The 18,577-nt window shown below is 39.7% G+C and overlaps 1 protein-coding gene across 5 annotated transcripts in view; it reads right to left on the bottom strand.

Annotated features, from left to right (window-relative positions):
* Positions 1 to 18,577, bottom strand: part of TMEM164 (transmembrane protein 164) — a 209,874-nt gene that overhangs the window by 64,090 nt on the left and 127,207 nt on the right. The gene's annotated exons all lie outside the window — the stretch shown is intronic.

Consider the following 18,577-nt stretch of genomic DNA (forward strand, 5'->3'; position numbering starts at 1 on the left):
CCCAAAACTCTTACATCCCTCTTGAGGTCTTCTATCAGAGCCTCCCTGCCATGGCCACTTGCAAGAATGACCTCAGGTAGAGTCAGGGACACTGTTTTTTCTTTACTTTTGCCTGTAGGGTTCTTTCTACCACCTCCATCATCCGCTCTCAGAAACTTTTAATATGCTTTCAGGGAATGTCCAGAGGAGAATGCTCTTAAGTCATGGCAGGCCATCACTAACTGACAGTTTTAACAGAACTTTGCTTGGTCCATCAAAGGGAGGAGATACACCAATTCAATGACACTCCAACCTCCCCAGGCTGGCCAGGTTACCAATGCTTTTACAACAGTGTCACTCGTGGGGATACTCACTGCTCTAACAAACTGACGGCTGAAAACTCAGGCTTAAGCCTCAGTGCCTAGAGAAGGGGTCATTAACAGAAATTCCAAGACTCAGGTGAAGTACAGTCTAGACTGTCTTCCCCTCCTATGTTATAGCCACAGCATAAACCTCTGCGTAATTCTATCAACATAAGAGACTGTGGTGCCATCTTTGTCATTTGCTTTAAATGTTGGCATTTACACAAGGCCAATTAGAAACTGGGGCATCAAAAGTTAAATCTTGAGGATGATGGAATTGATTCCCAGAGCTGTGGAATGCCAAAGATAAAGAAGATAAAACCAACATCAAAGCCCTGGCTGGTGTAGCTCAGTGGACTGAGTGCGGGCCTGCGAACCACACGATCTTGATTCGATTCCCAGTCAGGGCACATGCCTGGGTTGCAGGCCAGTTCCCAGTTCCCAGCAGGGGACACATGAGAGGCAACCATACATTGATATTTCTCTCTCTCCTTCCTTCCCTTTCCCTCTAAGATAAATAAATAAAATCTTTAAAATAAATAAACAAATAAATAAGAAATCTCCAGAACTAGATAGTTTCAGCGATCAGTTCTACCAAATATTTATAAAATTTTGGCCAGAAAAGAGAAGAGAGGGAAACATTTCTCAACTTACTTTATGAGACTATTATTACCCAGTTACCAAAACAGGAAGAGAGAAGGTACCAAAAAAGGAGGAGTAGAGCCCTGGCTGGTGTAGCTCAGTGGACTGAGCGTGGGCCTGTGAACTAGATGATCATGGTTCGATTCCCAATCAGGGCACATGCCTGGGTTTCTGACCAGTTCCCAGGAGGGGATGCAAGAGAGGCAGCCATACATTAACATTTCTCTCCCTCTCTCCTTCCCTTCCCTTCTAAAGATAAATGAATAAAATCTTTAAAAAAGAAAAAAAGGAGGAGGAGAAAGAAAACTAAGACTAAGCTAATGTCTGTCATGAAAGCACACACAAAAATGTTGTGTTTTTTGATTTTTTAAAATTTAGTAACATTTTCTAGTACATTTATTTCAAATGTTTACTCTATAAAATGTTAGCAAGTCTAATGTAGCAATATAAAAATAATAAATATTCCATCACTAACTGGGTGTCATGGTAATAAAAGGTTGACTCAGTATTTGAAACTGAATTAATTAAATCCTCCAAATTAACAATTTAAAGAATAAGAAGTACATGATCATATCAATTGACATAGAAAAGGGTTCTGTCAAAATTCAACATCAATTCATGATAAAAAGATAAAAAACTGGAAATAGTAGGGAACTCCCTCAACTTGATAGAGGGCATCTAAAAAATACTACATGCCCGAACATTATACTGATGAAAGACTAAATGCTTCCGCCACTAACATAAGAAAATGACAAGGGTGCCTCCTCTCAGCCCTCCAATTCAACAAAATACTGGTAATTTTAGCCAATGCAATAAGGCAACAAAAATAATGGAGTTTGGCCTTGGCTGGTGTGGCTTAGTGGATTATTGAGTGCTGGCCTGGGAATCAAAGGGTCACCAGTTTGATTCCCGGTCAGGGCACATGCCTGGGTTGCAGGCCAGGTCCCCAGTCATGGGTCCATGAGAGGCAACCACACATTGACGTTTCTCTCCCTCTCTTTCTTCTTCCCTTCCTCTCTCTAAAAATAAACAAAATCTTTTTAAAAAATCATGGAGTGTGGAAAGGAAGAAATAAAACCATCCCTATTTGCAAAGAACATGGTTATATGTGTAGAAAATTACAAGGAACCTAACAGCTCCTAGAACTAATATGTGATTGTAGCAAGGTTACAGGATTGCAAGGTTAACACACAAACATCAAGAACATTTCTATATAAACTAGTGTAAAATTGGAAAAGAAATTTTAAAGAACAGTGTTTACAATATATCCCCTAACTGAAATAAATAAATATATATATCCAACAAATATAAATATTTTATATCCAAAAAATATACATCCAACAAAATATGCATACAATCTATAAAACAAGAACTGCAATATGTTGATGAAGTAAATCATAGAAAACCTAAATAAATAGAAAGCCATACCATGTTCAAGGATCAAAAGTTTCAACATAGGAAAATGTCAACTCTTACCAAAATGATCTATTGATTCAATGCAATTATGACCAAAATCCTGTCAGGATATTTTTTAGATACAGGTAAAGTGATACCAAAATGTATAAGAGCAAGAAAAGTAGAATAGCTAAAATAATTTCAAAAACAGGGAAGAAAGATGAAGAAATCGCACTACCTGTTTATAAGGTTTACAATGCAAAGTTACAGCAATCTAAACAATGCAATACCAGCCAAGAAAAGAAAGAATAATGAAAAAGAATAATCCAAAAATAAAGCCACACTAATATAACTCATTTGACTTTTCACAATAGTGCAAAAGCAATTCAGTGGAAAAGGCAGAGCCTTTTCAAAGGATGGTAATAGAACAATTGGACACTATATATAATATAACACACTCAACCTAAACCTAATGACTTACATAAAAGCTAAGTCATATATCTAAATAGAATATATCAAATTATAAAACTTTGAAGAAAATATGGGAGCAGTTCTTCATAACCTTTAGTTAGGCAAATAGTTCTTAAACATGACACCAAAAAAACAGCAGGTCCTCAAATAATGTTATTTCATTATAACATTGATGAGTTACCATAGAAACTTGACTCATGTTTATATCAATTAAGCCTACAGTATAATTTCATTATGTAATATAATTTCATTATATCTCATTTTTCCTAAAGTTATAGAATCTATAGACAATGTTAAGTGAGGACTTACTGTATTTTTTCTCCAATTTTTTATTTAATTATTTTTCAAGTACAGTTTTCTGTCTATTACTCCCATCCCATCTCACCCCCCATGCTCCCCACTCCCTCCCATTTCCACCCTTGTATATTTTTAAAATAAGTTGAATGTAATTAGAATTTTTAAATTTTGCTCTGTGAAAGACACTTTGAAGAAAATAAAAAGCAAGCTATAGAACGAGAGAAAATATTTCCAAGTCACATATCCAAAAAAATGACCTTTATTCAGAATATATAAATAATATTCATACTCAACAATAAGAAAACAAACAAACCAATTTAAAGATGAGTTACAAAACATAAACAGAACCCTCACCAAAAAGATAAAAAATGGCAAATAAGCACATAAAAATATTTTATACCATTAGGATAATGCAAACTGAAACCAAGATAAGATACAACTCCTCACCAATTAGAATTAATAAAATAAAAACACTAGCAAAAGCAAATGTTGGTGACTGTCAAGAAACTGGAACTCTCATATTACATTGTTATGAATGTGAAAACAATTTGTGAAAGCAGTTTCTTCTAAAACTTATTAGAAGTTTTAAAAGTAAAAATTACCCTTATCACCACTGTTGGTATGGCTCAGTAGACTGAGCATCAGTCTGCGAACCAAAAGGTCTCCAGTTTGAACTCCTGGTTAGGACACATGCCCGGGTTGTGTGACAGGTCCCCACAGTTGGGGGTGGATGAGGGGCAACCAATGGACATTTCTCTCACTCATCAATGTTTCTCTCCCTCCCTTTACCCCTTCCCTCCCCTCTCTTTGAAAACAAATAAATAAAATCTCTAAAAAATATTCTTAACGTGATCCAAAAACCCTGTTCCTGGATATTTACCCTACTGAGATGAAAACTAAGGTTTACACAAAAACCCTTACACAGATGTTCATAGCAACCCTGTTTATAGTAGCCAAATCTGGAATCAGCCCAGATACCCTTCAATGGGTGAATGAATAAACAAACTGTAGTACCTACATATCAGTGAAAGCCACTTGGCCATAAAATGAATCAATAATTGATACATGTAACAACTTGAATAAATCTCAAAGGCATTGTGCCAAGTTAACAAAGCCAGACTCAACAGGTTACATACTGTAGGGTTCCATTTAGATGGCATTATCTAAACAAAACTATACTGATGGACAGCCAAATAGTGATTGCCAACACTTAGGGATGTGGGAGGGTGTCACTCTGAAGTGACAACATGAAGAATTTTTACAAGTAATGGAACTATTCTATACCCTGATTTTGATGGTAGTTCCACTAAACTGCTCCAGGGTCATATCCACAGTTGCCCAACATACTCTGGAGCAATTTACATGCAGCTTGTGGAGGCCTACGTGAACAATAAAACACTGTCCCCCAAAAATTAGGGATCTCTGCTCTGATTGCTACTTCTGATCACAACAAAGTTACTGGCACAGAAGGAGCAGCCACTGTTACACACACCGATTGTTAAATGCCCCTCCCTATCAAGTTGATGTGACTTCTAGGGGACATAAAGGACAACCATATTTCTCCTATTCATTGTTCTCTTTTTCTCCTTTTATGAGTGAGAAATTGAAGATTAGTATATTCAAAAGCACCTGCACATACTGGAGAAATGATAAAATCACTGTCCAAGCTGAGGCAAAGTAGCAGTTTCACAAAAGACACCCTTAGGAGGAGATCTTAAATTTACATCTCAAACTGATCCTCAGCTTGGAGACAAGCTACAATGATAAAAAAGAGAGCCCATCAAATTCTGGGGAATGAGGAAAAATCAGATTTCCAGAGTTAATTGGAAAACAATCAGACTTCCAGAATTAGCATATAATTAGATTCAATGTTCCAGTTATCAAAAATGACAACAACAAAAATCATAAGGCACACAAGAGCTAGGAATGTATGTCTCACTGAAAAGGAAAAAATATATGCCAATAAGAATTTTCCCAAAGAATGACGAGATAGCAGACCAACCAAATAAAGTTTTTAAAACATGTGACTGAGAGGTGCTCAAAGAACTAAAGGAAAACATGGGCAAAATAAGGAAATGTGGAGACTTCCAGCCAAGATGGAGGCATAGGTAGACACACTGTGTCTCCTCACACAACCAAAAGAAGGACAACAAATTTAAAAACAAAAACAACTAGAACTGACAGAAAATAGAACTGTATGGAAGTCCGACAACCGAGGAGTTAAAGAAGAAACATTCATCCAGACCAGCAGGAGGGGTGGAGATGGGCAGCTGGGAAGAGAGAACTCGTGGCAAGGCAGCAGCTGGCAGACAGGGTGGTCCCACAATCATGTGCAGATAAACTGGGAGGAGCAGCTGGGGAACCAGACAAACTGCACAATCCAGGATTCCAGCACAGGGAAAAAAAGCCTCAAACTCTCTGCCTGAAAACACCTGTGGGGGTTGAGGGGGAAGTCGGAGAAACTCCCAGCCTCACAGGAGAGTTCATTGGAGAAACCCCAGGGTCCTAGAATGTACACAAACCAACCCACCTGGGAATCAGCACCAGAATAGACCAATTTGATTGTGGGTAGCAGGGGAAGTGACTGAAAACTGGCACAGAGTTGAACAGGCAGCACCATTCCCTTTCAGATCCCTCCTCACCCTACTGCATCAGAATGCAGCAACCTGGGTTGCCCCACCCTGGTGAACACCTAAGGCTCCACTCCTTACTATGTCACAGTCATGCCAAGACAAAAAAAAAATGGCCCAAAGGAAAGAACCAATCAAAGCTCCAGAAAAAATACAACTAAGCGATGAATACATACCCAACTTATCAGATGCACAATTCAAAACACTGATAATCATGATGTTCACAGAACTGGTTGAATATGGTCGCAAATTAGAGGAAAAAATGAAGGCTATGCTAAGCGAAATAAAGGAAAATATATACAGGGAACCAACAATGACAAGAAGGAATCCAGAACTCAAATCAATGATGTGGACCAGAAGGATGAAAGAAACATTGAATGAGAACAGAATGAAGAAACAAGAATTCAAAACAATGAGGAGAGGCTTAGGAACCTCCAGGACATCTTTAAACATTCCAACATCTGAATCATAGGGGTGCTAGAAGAGGGAGAGGAAGAAATGGAAAACATATTTGAAAAAATAATGAAGGAGAACTTCTCCAACCTGGCAAAAGAGATGGACTTCTAGGAAGTCCAGAAGCTCAGAGAGTCCCAAAGAAGTTGGACCCAAGGAGGAACACACCAAGGCACATCATAATTACATCACCCAAGATTAAAGAGAAAGAGAGGATCTTAAAAGCAACAAGAAAAAAGGAAATAGGTACCTACAAAGGAGTTCCCATAAGACTATCACCTGATTTCTTAAAAGCAAACTTGCAGGCAAGAAGGGGATGGAAAGAATTCAAAATCATGAAAGGCAAGGATCTACAACCAAGAGGACTCTATTCAGCAGCAAAGCTATCATTTAGAATGGAAAAGCAGATAAAGTGCGTCCCAGATAAGGTCAAGTTAAAGAACTTCATCATTACCAAGCCCTTATTATATAAAATGTCAAAGGGACTCATCTAAGAAAAAGAAGATAAAAAATATGAACAATAAAATGACAACAAACTCACAGCTATTAACAATCGAACCTAACACAAAAACAAAAACAAACTAAGCAAGCAACTAGAACAGGAACACAATCACAAAAATGGAGATCACATGGGGGGTTATCAGGTAAACGGTGGAAGGGGAAGGGGAGAGAGAGAAGGTACAGGGAATAAGTAGCATAAATGATAGGTATAAAATAGACAGGGGGAGGTTAAGAATAGTATTTATTGGAAATGTAGGAGCCAAAGAACTTATATGTATGACCCATGGACATGAACTAAAGCCGGGCGGGGCAGATGCAGGTGGGAGGGGGTGTGTACGGCAGAAGGGAATTAAAAGGGGGAAAATAGGACAACTGTAATAGCATAATCAATAAAATATTTTTAATGATGTATGAAGAAAATGGAAATGTCAATGAAGAGATGGAAAACCTAAAAAGAAACCAAAAACCAAACTCTAGATCTAAAAAGTACAAGAGAAATGGAAATTATTTCTTTTCATTTCTTAATACATTTTATTAATTATGCTATTAGAGTTGTCCCATTTTTTTCTCCCTTTTACTCCCCTCCGCCCAGACCACCCTCACTCGAGCATCCTCCCCCTTAGTTCATGTCCATGGGTCGTACATATAAGTTCTCTGGCTTCTCCATTTCCTATACTGTTCTTAGCCTCCCCCTGTCCATTTTGTGCCTACCTATTATGCTTCTTATTCCCTGTACCTTTTCCCCCATTCCCCGACTCCCCAATGATAGCCCTCCATGTGATCTCCATTTCTGTGATTCTCTTCCTGTTCTAGTTGTTTGCTTTTGTTTTTGTTTCTAGGTTCCGTTGTTGAAAGTTATGAGTTTGACATCATTTTACTGTTCATAGTTTTGATCATCTTTTTTCTTAGGTAAGTTCCTGTCACATTTCATATAATAAGGGCTTAGTGATGATGAGCTCCTTGAATTTGAACTTATCTGAGAAGCACTTCATCTGCCCTTCCATTCTAAATGAAAGCTTTGCTGGGTAGAGGAATCTTGAATGTAGGTCTTTACTTTCATGACTTGGATACTTCTTTCCAGCCCCTTCTTGCCTGCAAGGTGACTTTTGAGAAATCAGCTGACAGTCTTATGGCAATTCCCTTGTAGGTAACTGTCTCCTTTTCCCTTGCTGTTTTAAAAGTTCTCTCCTTATTTTTAATCTTGGGTAATGTAATTATGATGTGCCACAGTGTGTGCTTCCTTGGGTCCAACTTCCTTGGGACTCTCTGAGCTTCCTGGACTTCCTGGAAGTCTATTTGCTTTTCCAGATTGAGGAAGTTCTCTTTCATATTTTCTTCAAATAAGTTTTCAATTTCTTGCTCTTGCTCTTCCTCTTCCTCTTCTGGCATCCCTACCATTCAGGTGTTGAAATGTTTAAAGTTGTCCCAGGGTTCCTAAGCCTCTCCTCATTTTTTTGAATTCTTGTTTCTTCATTCTGTTCTGGTTGAATGTTTCTTTCTTCCTTATGCTCCAAATCATTGATTTGAGTCTCAGTTTCCTTCCTTTTACTGTTGGTTCCCTATACATTTTCCTTTAGTTTACTTTGAATAGCTTTCATTTCCCCCCTCTATATTTGGACCATACTCAACCATTTCTGTGAGCATCCTGATTATCTGTATTTTGAACTCTGCATCTGATAGGGTGGCGATCTCTTCATCACTTAGTTCTATTTTTGGAGTTTTGATCTGTCCTTTTATTTGGGCCATATTTCTTTGTGTTGGAGCAGCTGTTATGTTGGAAGGGGCAGAGCCTTAGGGTATTTGCCAGGGTGAAGCAATCCACATAGCTGTCTTGTGATGCTGTGTGTAGGGGAGGGATCAGAGAGGGAACAATGCCACTTGCTCAGCTCTCAACCAGCTTGCAAACACTTCCCCTACTACATACAAGCAAATTGGGTGCTTCTGCTGCTGATTCCTGAGTGGGTGGCTTTGTGCACATTCTAGGACCCTGTAGGTCTCTCCAACAAACTTTCCTATGAGGCTGGGAGTTTCTCCCACTACTGCAATCCCCACAGGCTTTTACAGCCAGAGGTTTGGAGGCTTTATTTACCTGGCTGGAGCATGGGTTGCACAATCTCTCTCACTCCCCCGTTGTTCCCCTCAGTTTATCTGCATGCAAGAATGGGACCACTTGGACTGCCAGCTTTCACCTTGCCTGCCCCAGTCCACCAGCCACTGCCATGTCTGCCTGGTCTACCAGCTTCCACCCTAACTGCAGGTCTCTGCCCCTCTTACCGGTTGGGATGAATGTTTCTTTTTTAACTCCTTGATTGTTGGACTTTCATACGGTTCAATTTTCTGGCCGTTCTTGTTATTTTTTGTTTTTAAATTTGTTGTTGTCCTTCGTTTGTGCAAGGAGGCAAGTATATCTACCTACACCTCCGTTGTGTCCAGAGGTAATCCCAATTTTGTTTTTAGAATGGCTATATATACTAATAAAACAGGGAGGAAATTATACCAACATATTTATTAAAAAATTATCAGTTATCCTTATTTTCTTGTTTATTGTTTTCTGTAATGTACCATGTTTTCCTTCAGTGATCATGGGTTACTTTTATAGTGAGAACAAAACATTTCTACATTTTCATTAGCTACTGCACAGCTGCTATATATCTTGCCCAAACCTTATCTATTATGTTGTACTGATTTTTTTTCTGGAATTGTTTTTGCCCAATATATAGCATAGTAGATTCCTCTCTTGGCTGCTGTGAGGACTGAGTGGGTTGACAAAGTAAGAGGCCAAAAAGTACCAGTCCACATTCCTCTACTCTGTACTGCTTCACATGCTTGCTCAGATGGGAACAGTTATCTAAATCTTCAACATTCCTTTTACCAAGAAATGATATACATCCAAACACATGTTTAGAACAGAGAAGCCCAAGAGGAAGCAAAGAGCAAGCCCTGTTCCAGGAACCTTCAGTGAGACTTCCAGGAGAGGATTTGGGAAATGAAAATATTAAGTCACAAAATGTGGGCCAAGACTGTAGAAGCTAAGTTCCCTAGGAGAGTACTAAATTGAACATATACACACGGGAAGAAAACAGGTCCCTGTCTATGTATCAGGAGAAGAGACCTTTGAACAACCTGAAAGCTTCTTCCTTCTTCTAAGCATAAGAAAAGAATATGTATGGATTCCAGGCAACAACATGACAGATGATTCCTGGGAAAGCAGACACCTGAGCAGCATTTTGCATGAGAAGGGAAGTTAGTCTTGAATTGCTGCTTACTCACTATGTATTTCCTAGGTTCCTAGGTTCACTAGGTATTTCCTTGGTTCCTAGGTTCCTTTCAAATCTGCAGCATTCATATGTAGGACTTACTCTCCCTCGCCAAGACCAGAGTCTTAATAAAGCCTCTTAGGTCAGAAGCAGTCTCCCAAACACCTTTATCAGTAATGATTCCAAAACTAAGTTAAAAAGCAGCTCCTTTTAAGTTTCCAGAGTGGCTGATCTGTCCAGCACTGGGAAAGAGGGTGGTGATATGGTAAAACCATTTTGAGATATTTAAGACACAACTGGTTCAGCCTCAGCCCATTTCCTGAACTCAGAATGGTCCCAGAAATATGAGTCTCCCTTGGGAAAGTTCTGCTCTTTAAAAATTTGACAGTTCAACATCACTAGCTATCAGCAAGATGCAAATAAAAACCACAATGAGACACCACTTCACACCAGTCAGAATGGCCATCATAAATAAATCAACACTGGGATTTCGGGAAGATGGCGGTGGAGTAGGACAAAGGATTTTGCTTCCCCTCATGTGCCGGAGTAAAACCAGGCTGATCTGCAAAGGAGCACAGCAGATAGCCAACAGGGACCCAGCATATAGGAAGATAGGACTCCAGAAAGTGTAGTGGACACTGAATGACCAGACAGTGAGGACAGGAGAAGACTGCAGGTCAACAAGGTTCAAGGGAACAGTGCAGAGGCTGCAGGCCCTCTGAAGGGCTGCGCCAGGGCCCTGGCCGGTCTGCTTTGGTCTCTGGGAGCCCAGGGCTGGCAGCAAAGACCCTGGGAGAGAGCCAGTCATCAGCACCCTCTCTACCCAGCGGGGCACAGATTGAAAAAACGCCAGGAGAAATCAGTTTGCCAGTAGTGTTAGAGAGAGGAGTGGGCATTAGGAAGCAAGCCAGAGAGCTCTGATAACCTGTGGAGTAAGTCTGTGGTTGCCAGCTTGGGAGAATCGAGAGTGGCCCGTATGTGTACGTGTACATTACCCATTGCACCAGGCCTGAGCCAGGTCTGCCGGGGACTCTGGGAGCTGCAGGCCGACACCAAGGGCCCTGGAAGAGAGCCAGTCACGAGCTCCCTCCCTATCTGACGGGGCGCAGATTGAAAAACGCCAGGAGAGATTGGTTTGCTTGGAGTGGCAGAGAGAGGAGTGGGCACTAGGAAGCAAACCAGAGTTTTGATCACCCATGGAATCAGGCTGTGGTTGCTGGCTTGGAAGAACTGAGAGTCGTCCTGTGCACTCTGCAATAGCACTGGGAAAGGTCCGCGCCCAAGCCTGTGGGACCAGGAAAGCCTGGCCGGGAGTGCATGCCACCACCCCAGGCAAGGACTGTGAATCCTGGGGAAAATCTGCTCTCAGTGGGGAGCTGGAGAGTGGCGCCAGTCTGGATCTTGGGAGGGCACTGGTGAGACCAGCTGAGTTCAACGAGAAGGAAGGAAGGCCACACCAGTAGCCCCTCAGGCTGCTGCAGCTAGTGTGACCAGAAGAAAAGGTTAGATCAGCTGGAAACCAACAACAGGTGTTTTTTGTTTGTTTCTTTTTCTTTGTATTGTTTGTTTTTAAATAAACTTTTATTCCTTTAACTTTATTATTCTTTTATCTTTCAATACTTTTACGCTCTCTCTTCTTCTTTCTTATTTTATTCCTTCTTCCTTTCTTTCAAAACCTCCCACGTTTTCCTCCCATCTGCTACCCCCCCCTTTCCCCCCTTTTTTTCCTTTTTCTTTCCTTTGGCCCCTCTCCCCACCAAGTGAGAAAAAAGATTTGGAAGAGCGAAAAGACCAAAGTTGGACTCAAAGAGGGGGCATCCCAGCAGTAGAAACAGAGACACAAAATTCACTTTGCTATAACAGAAAAACTACAAGTTACTGCATATTTGTTTTTTTTCATTATTTTGTCATTATTCTTAAATCTTTTATTTTAATAGTATCTCTGTATTCCCCCTCTTTCTGTATAGTCTTCTTTACCTTGGCTGGACATATTGTATCATTTTACAGGTTTTCCCTGTCCCCTCAATCATGGTGTATTGTTAATTTACTGTCCTTTAATTTCCCTTGCCCAGCTAGCACACTATTGAAGGTCCAATACTCCCCAAACTTGGTATATCATAAATTCTGTCATATGATTGTTGCTCTAATATTATTGTAAATAACAGCTATTACATACTATTGTAAATACTACACAACACCCCCCCAAATCTTAGCCCACTTCATTGTTGCCTGAACTATAACACTGTAGTGATTAACTCTATTCTCTCTAACACTACACCTATTTACCATACTTTATTCTCCCTTTACCTCAGAATCTGACCTCCCTCAACCTCAGTCCTTTCTAGATCCAAATCACAAAACTTCCTTCACCAACAAGAGCCTTATCTTCCTTCCATTCTTTCTAAAAAGTGTCTAGTGGGATTGAAGGTTACGGTTATCACTGTACATAGCCAGGGGATCACCTATCTCTTTTCTACCTCCTGTTACTGTAAATATCACAGAATACTCTCCTGCTGTCATAAACCACTTTGCCTCCCCCTCCAACTGATTACACAGGCACAAAGAAAAAAGGAGTAGGTGGAAACACAGAATGCCTGAATAACCGAAGGAGTCTGCACCACAGACAGCACCATGCCATTTCACAGGCAATCCACCACATAAGATCACACCATAAATTCAAGGAGTCAGAACAGATCAATTTAAAAGCTGAGGATAACAAGAAGAGGCTCACAAACAAAGGAAAGACAAAAAACAACTCCCAAATGAAAGAAAAGGTGGAAGCCTCTGAAAGAATGTTAGATAAAATACAGGTAAGTCAACTATCAGATATTGAATTCAAAGCACTGGTTATCAGGAAGTTTAAAGAGCTCACAATGAGCTACCAGAAACTACCGAGGAGCTACAACGAACTCACCGCAGACTATATCAACATGAAAAAGGAAATAGAAATTATCAACAAAGGCCAAGAGGAAATGAAGAATACAATTTCTAAACTGAAGAACACAGGAGAAGGAATCAAAAGCAGGATCGAGGAAGCAGAACATCGGATCAGTGAGTTGGAGAACAAAGTAGAAAAAACTCCCAGAAAGAGCAAGAAGAGGAAAAGAGGCTCAGAAAGAATGAAGAGGGATTAAGAGAAATGCAAGACAATATGAAACATAGTAATATCTGAACAATAGGGATACCGGAAGGAGAAAAAGAAGAACAAGGGATAGAAAACCTATCTGAAAAAGTAATGATGGAAAATTTCCCTAATTTGATGAGAGAAAAAGTCACACAAATCCAGGAATCACAGAAAGTCCCAATCAAGAGGAACCCAAAGAGGACCACTTAAAGACACATCATCATTAAAATGGCAAAATTCCAAGACAAAGAGATGATCTTAAAGGCAGCAAGGGAGAAAAGGGAAGTAACATACAATGGAGCCCAAATAAGGTTAGCTACTGAATTCTCAATGGAAACACTCCAAGCAAGAAGAGATAGCAAGAAATATTCCAAGTAATGAGAACCAGAGCCCTGCAACCAAGGCTACTATACCCAGCAAGGCTCTCAATCAAGATAGAAGGCCAAATAAAGAGCTTCCATAACAAAAGAAGTCTAAAAGAATACGCCTCCACCAAACGAGCTCTGCAAGAGATGCTAAAAGGACTGCTCGAAGGAAAGGGAGGAAAAGAGAGAGACAGAGAGGAACACAGGTACAAAAAAGGAAATGAATAAGAACCTATCAATAATAACCTTAAACATAAATGGATTAAATGCTCCAATGAAAAGGCACAGAATAGCTGAATGGATAAGAAAGAATGACCCACACATATGCTGCCTACAAGAGACCCACTTCAGGACAAAAGACCTACACAAACTAAAAGTGAAGGGCTGAAAACAAATTTTCCAAGCAAACGGACAAGAAAAAAAAGGCAGGGTGGCAATACTCATATCAGACCAAATAGACTTCAAAAAAGGGGCCATGAAGAGAGACCCAGAAGATCACTTCCTAATACTCGAGGGAAGAATCCACCAAGAAGACATAAACATCATAAATATATATGCACGCAACATAGGAGCACCCAAATATATAAAGAAAATCTTGGAGGACTTCAAGAAAGATATTGACAGCAACACAATTAGAGTAGGGGATTTTAATACCCCACTGTCAAAAATGGACAAATCTTCCAAAAAAATATAAACAAACATATTGTGGCATTGAACATTGGACTAGATGAAATGGAGTTAACTGATATATATAGAGCCCTTCATCCCAAAGAAGCTAAATATACACACATTCTTTTCAAATGCACACAGAACATTTTCAAACATAGATGACATGATAAGGCACTAAATGAGCCTCAACAAATTCAAGAAAATGGAAATCATACCAAGTATTTTCTCCAACCACAAGGGACTGAAACTGGAAACAAACCCCAAAGGAAAAAACCCCAAACACTCAAAATCATGGAGATTGAATGGCATGCTATTAAACAATTAATGGGTCAAGAATGAAATTAAGGAATAAATCAAAAAGTTTCTGGAAAAAAATGAAAATGAACTCACAACAACCCAAAACTTATGGGACACAGCAAAGGCAGTCCTGAGAGGGAAGTTCATAGCAATACAGGCCTACCTAAAAAAGACTGAAACATTTCGAACAACTACATAACCCTATACCTACAAGAACTTGAGGAAGAACAACAAAGACAGCCCTGACCAAGTAGAAGGAAGGAAATAACCAAGATCAGAGAACAACTAAATGACATAGAGACTAAAAGCACAAGTCTAAGGATCAATGAATCCAGGAGCTGGTTCTTTGAAAAGATAAACAAAATCGACGAGCATTTAGGCAGGTTCACCAAAAAAAGAAGACAGAGGACCCAAATAAACACAACCAGAAGTGAAAGAGGAGAGATTACAACTGATACCACAGAAATACAAAGGATTGTAAGAAATTACTATGAAGACCTGTATGCCAAGAAATTTGAAAACTTTGGTGAAATGGGCATATTTCTACAAAAATATAATCATCTAAAACTCAATGAAGAAGAAGCAGAAAGCCTGAGCACACCAATAACAGCACATGAAATTGAAGCAGTAATCGAAAAACTCCCGAAGCACAAAAGCCCCGGACGAGATGGTTTCACAGGAGAATTCTACAAAACATTTAAGGAAGAGCTAACCCCTACTCTTCACAGGCTATTCCAAAAAATCCAAATAGATAGAAGACATCCAAACTCTTTTTATGAAGCCAGCATCGTCCTAATTCCAAAACCAGATAGAGACACGGCAAATAAAGAAAACTTCAGGCCAATATCGTTGATGAACATACACGCTAAAATCCTCAACAAAATATTGGCAAATCGCATCAAACAACACATTTTAAACATCATACACCATGACCAAGTGGGCTTCATCCCAGGGATGCAAGGATGGTTCATTATTTGCAAATCAGTAAATGCAATACATCACATAAACAAAAGCAAAGACAAAAACCACATGATCGTATCAATAGATGCAGAAAAAGCTTTTGATAAGATACAACACCCATTTATGATAAAAACACTCAGCAAAGTGGGAATACAGGGAATACTCAATATAATAAAGGCTATATATGAGAGACCTACAGCCAACATTATACTCAATGGGCAAAAAGTAAAATCTTTTCCACTAAGATAAAGAACAAGACAAGGTTGTCCACTTTCACCACTTCTATTCAATATCGTATTGGAAGTTTTAGCCACAGCAGTCAGACAAGAAAAGGAAACAAAAGGCATCAAAATTCGAAAGGAGGAAACAAAACTGTCATTGTTTGCAGATGACATGATAGTGTACATGGAAAATCCTATAGATTCTACCCTAAAACTGCTTGACCTAATAAATGACTTTGGCAAAACAGCCGGATACAAAGTCAATATTCATAAATCAAAGGCATTTTTATATACTAACAATGAATCAGCAGAAGCAGAAATCAAGAAAAAAAATCCCATTCGATACAGCAAAAACAAAAATAAAATTTCTGGGAATAAACCTAACCAAGGAGGTAAAAGACCTGTATGCAGAAAACTACACAACACTGAAGAAAGAAATCAACGAAGACACAAACAAATGGAAACGAATACCATGTTCATGGACTGGCAGAAATAACATCATCAAAATGTCCATACTACCCAAAGCAATTTACAGATTCAATGCAATACCTATTAAAGTACCAATGGCATATTTCTCAGACATAGGACAAACACTTCAAAAATTTATATGGAACCATAAATGATCTTGAATAACAGCCACTATTTTGAGAAAGAAGAACAAAGTAGGAAGGATCACAATACCTGACATCAACTGTATTACAAGGCCAATGTAATCAAAACAGCCTGGTACTGGCATAAAAAGAGGCACATAGACCAATGAAACAGAACAGAGAGCCTAGAATTAAACCCAACTCTCTACAATCAATTAATATTCTTCAAAGGGTGCACTGACATAAAATGGAGTAAAAATAGCCTCTTTGACAAATGGTGCTGGGAGAACTGGACAGCAACGTGCAAAAAAATTAAACTTGAGCACCAACTTACACCATACACGAAAATAAATTCAACCTGGATAAAAGACTTAAATATAAGCCAAGAAACCATTAAAGTCCTAGAGGAGAACATTCACAGGAAAATCTCAGATACTTCATGCAGCAACATTTTTACCGATATGTCCCCTAGAGCAAGGGACATGAAGGAAAGAATAAATAAATGGGATCTCATCAAAATTAAAAGCTTCTGCACAGCTAAAGAAAACAGTATTAAGATAAAAAGAGAACCAACTGTTTGGGAAAACATATTTGCCAATGATACCTAAGACAAAGGTTTAATCTCCAACATATACAAAGAGCTTACTCAACTACACTCTAAGAAGACAAGCAACCCAATTAAAAGTGGGCAAAGGACTTGAACAAACACTTCTCCAAGGAGGACATATAGAGGATCCAGAGACACATGAAGAGATGCTCAATATCGCCAGCTATCAGAGAGATGCAAATTAAAACCACAATGGGATACCACTTTACACTGCTGAGGATGGCCATCATAAACAAAGCAACAAACAACAAATGTTGGAGAGGTTGCGGGGAAAAGGGGACCCTAGTTCACTGTTGGTGGGATTGCAGACTGGTACGACCCCTATGGAAAACAGTAAGGAATTTTCTCAAAAAACTAAAAATGGACCTGCCTTTGGACCCAGCAATTCCACTGCTGGGAGTCTATCCTAAGAACCCTAAAGTACCAATCCAAAAGAACCTATGCACACCAATATTCATAGCAGCACAATTTACAATAGCCAAGAGTTGGAAGCAACCTAGATGCCCATCAGTAAATGAATCGATCAAAAAGCTATGTTACATTTACACAATGGAATTCTATGCAACAGAAAGTAAGAAGGAGCTCCTACCCTTTTCAACAGCATGGGTGGAACTGGAAAGCATTATACTGAATGAACTAAGCCAGGTGGTGAAAGACAAATACCATATGATCTCACCTTTCACAGAAACCTAAAGAACAAAGCAAGCAAAATATGACCAAAGACACTGAAATTCAGAACAGGCTGACAGGGACCAGAGGGGAGAGGGAAGAAAATTTCAGGGGAAAAGGGGAAGGATTCACTGAAACTAGTATAAAGGACACGGGGAACAACTAAGGAGGGGTGGAAATGGGAGCGAGGTGGGGAGCACGGGGGGGGGGGGGGGGGGGGGGGGGGGGGGGGGGGGGAGGGAAAACTGTGCNCTACCCTTTGGGACAATATGGATAGAACTGGAGAGCATTATGCTAAGTGAAATAAGCCAGGAATTGAAAGACAAATAGCATACAATCTCATCTATAAATTGAACCTTATCAATGAAATAAACAAACAAGGAAAATAGAAACACAGATGTGGAAATAAAGGACAAACTGACAGGGACCAGAGGGGGCTAATAAGGGAAAGAAGGGGAACATGTACAAATAACTCATGGAGATGGACAATGAAAAGGGGCATGGGGGATGGACAGGGCAGGGAAGAACAATGGTGGGGAGGGAGCACAACTTGTAACTGAACAGCAACAAAAATGTGAAAAAATAAAAATAAAAAACTGACAATTTTAAAACCCTGGCTGGTGTAGCTCAGTGGATTGAGCGCGGGCCTGCGAACCAGACAATCAAGGTTCGATTCCCAGTCAGGGCACATTCCTGGGTTGCAGGCCAGTTCCCGGCAGGGGCCAGTTCCCAGCAGGGGATGCACAAGAAGCAACCATACATTGATGTTTCTCTTCCTCTCTCCTTCCCTTCCCCTCTAAAGATAAATGAATAAAATATTTTTAAAAAACTGACAATTTTAATAAAGAGTATCTAGAAAGAGGTCACAGGGGTACTGAACTCTTGTAATACCATGTGGCTCAGAGGCTTACATGTTATCAATCTTGCAATGCCAAGATCACATGTCAGGTTGTTGTAATTCCCCTTCCCAAGCCCCCCTGCTTCCTGCCTCTACCTTGGCTCACACCAGTCTACAGTCCTTTCTCTGTCTAGCAATGCACACTCCCTGCTGACTTCAACACAGTTGAAATTTCATCTCATGTCTTTCA

Source organism: Sturnira hondurensis, unplaced genomic scaffold (assembly GCF_014824575.4).
Source record: "Sturnira hondurensis isolate 20B ecotype Veracruz unplaced genomic scaffold, ASM1482457v3 Scaffold0004501, whole genome shotgun sequence".
Lineage (NCBI taxonomy): Eukaryota > Metazoa > Chordata > Mammalia > Chiroptera > Phyllostomidae > Sturnira > Sturnira hondurensis.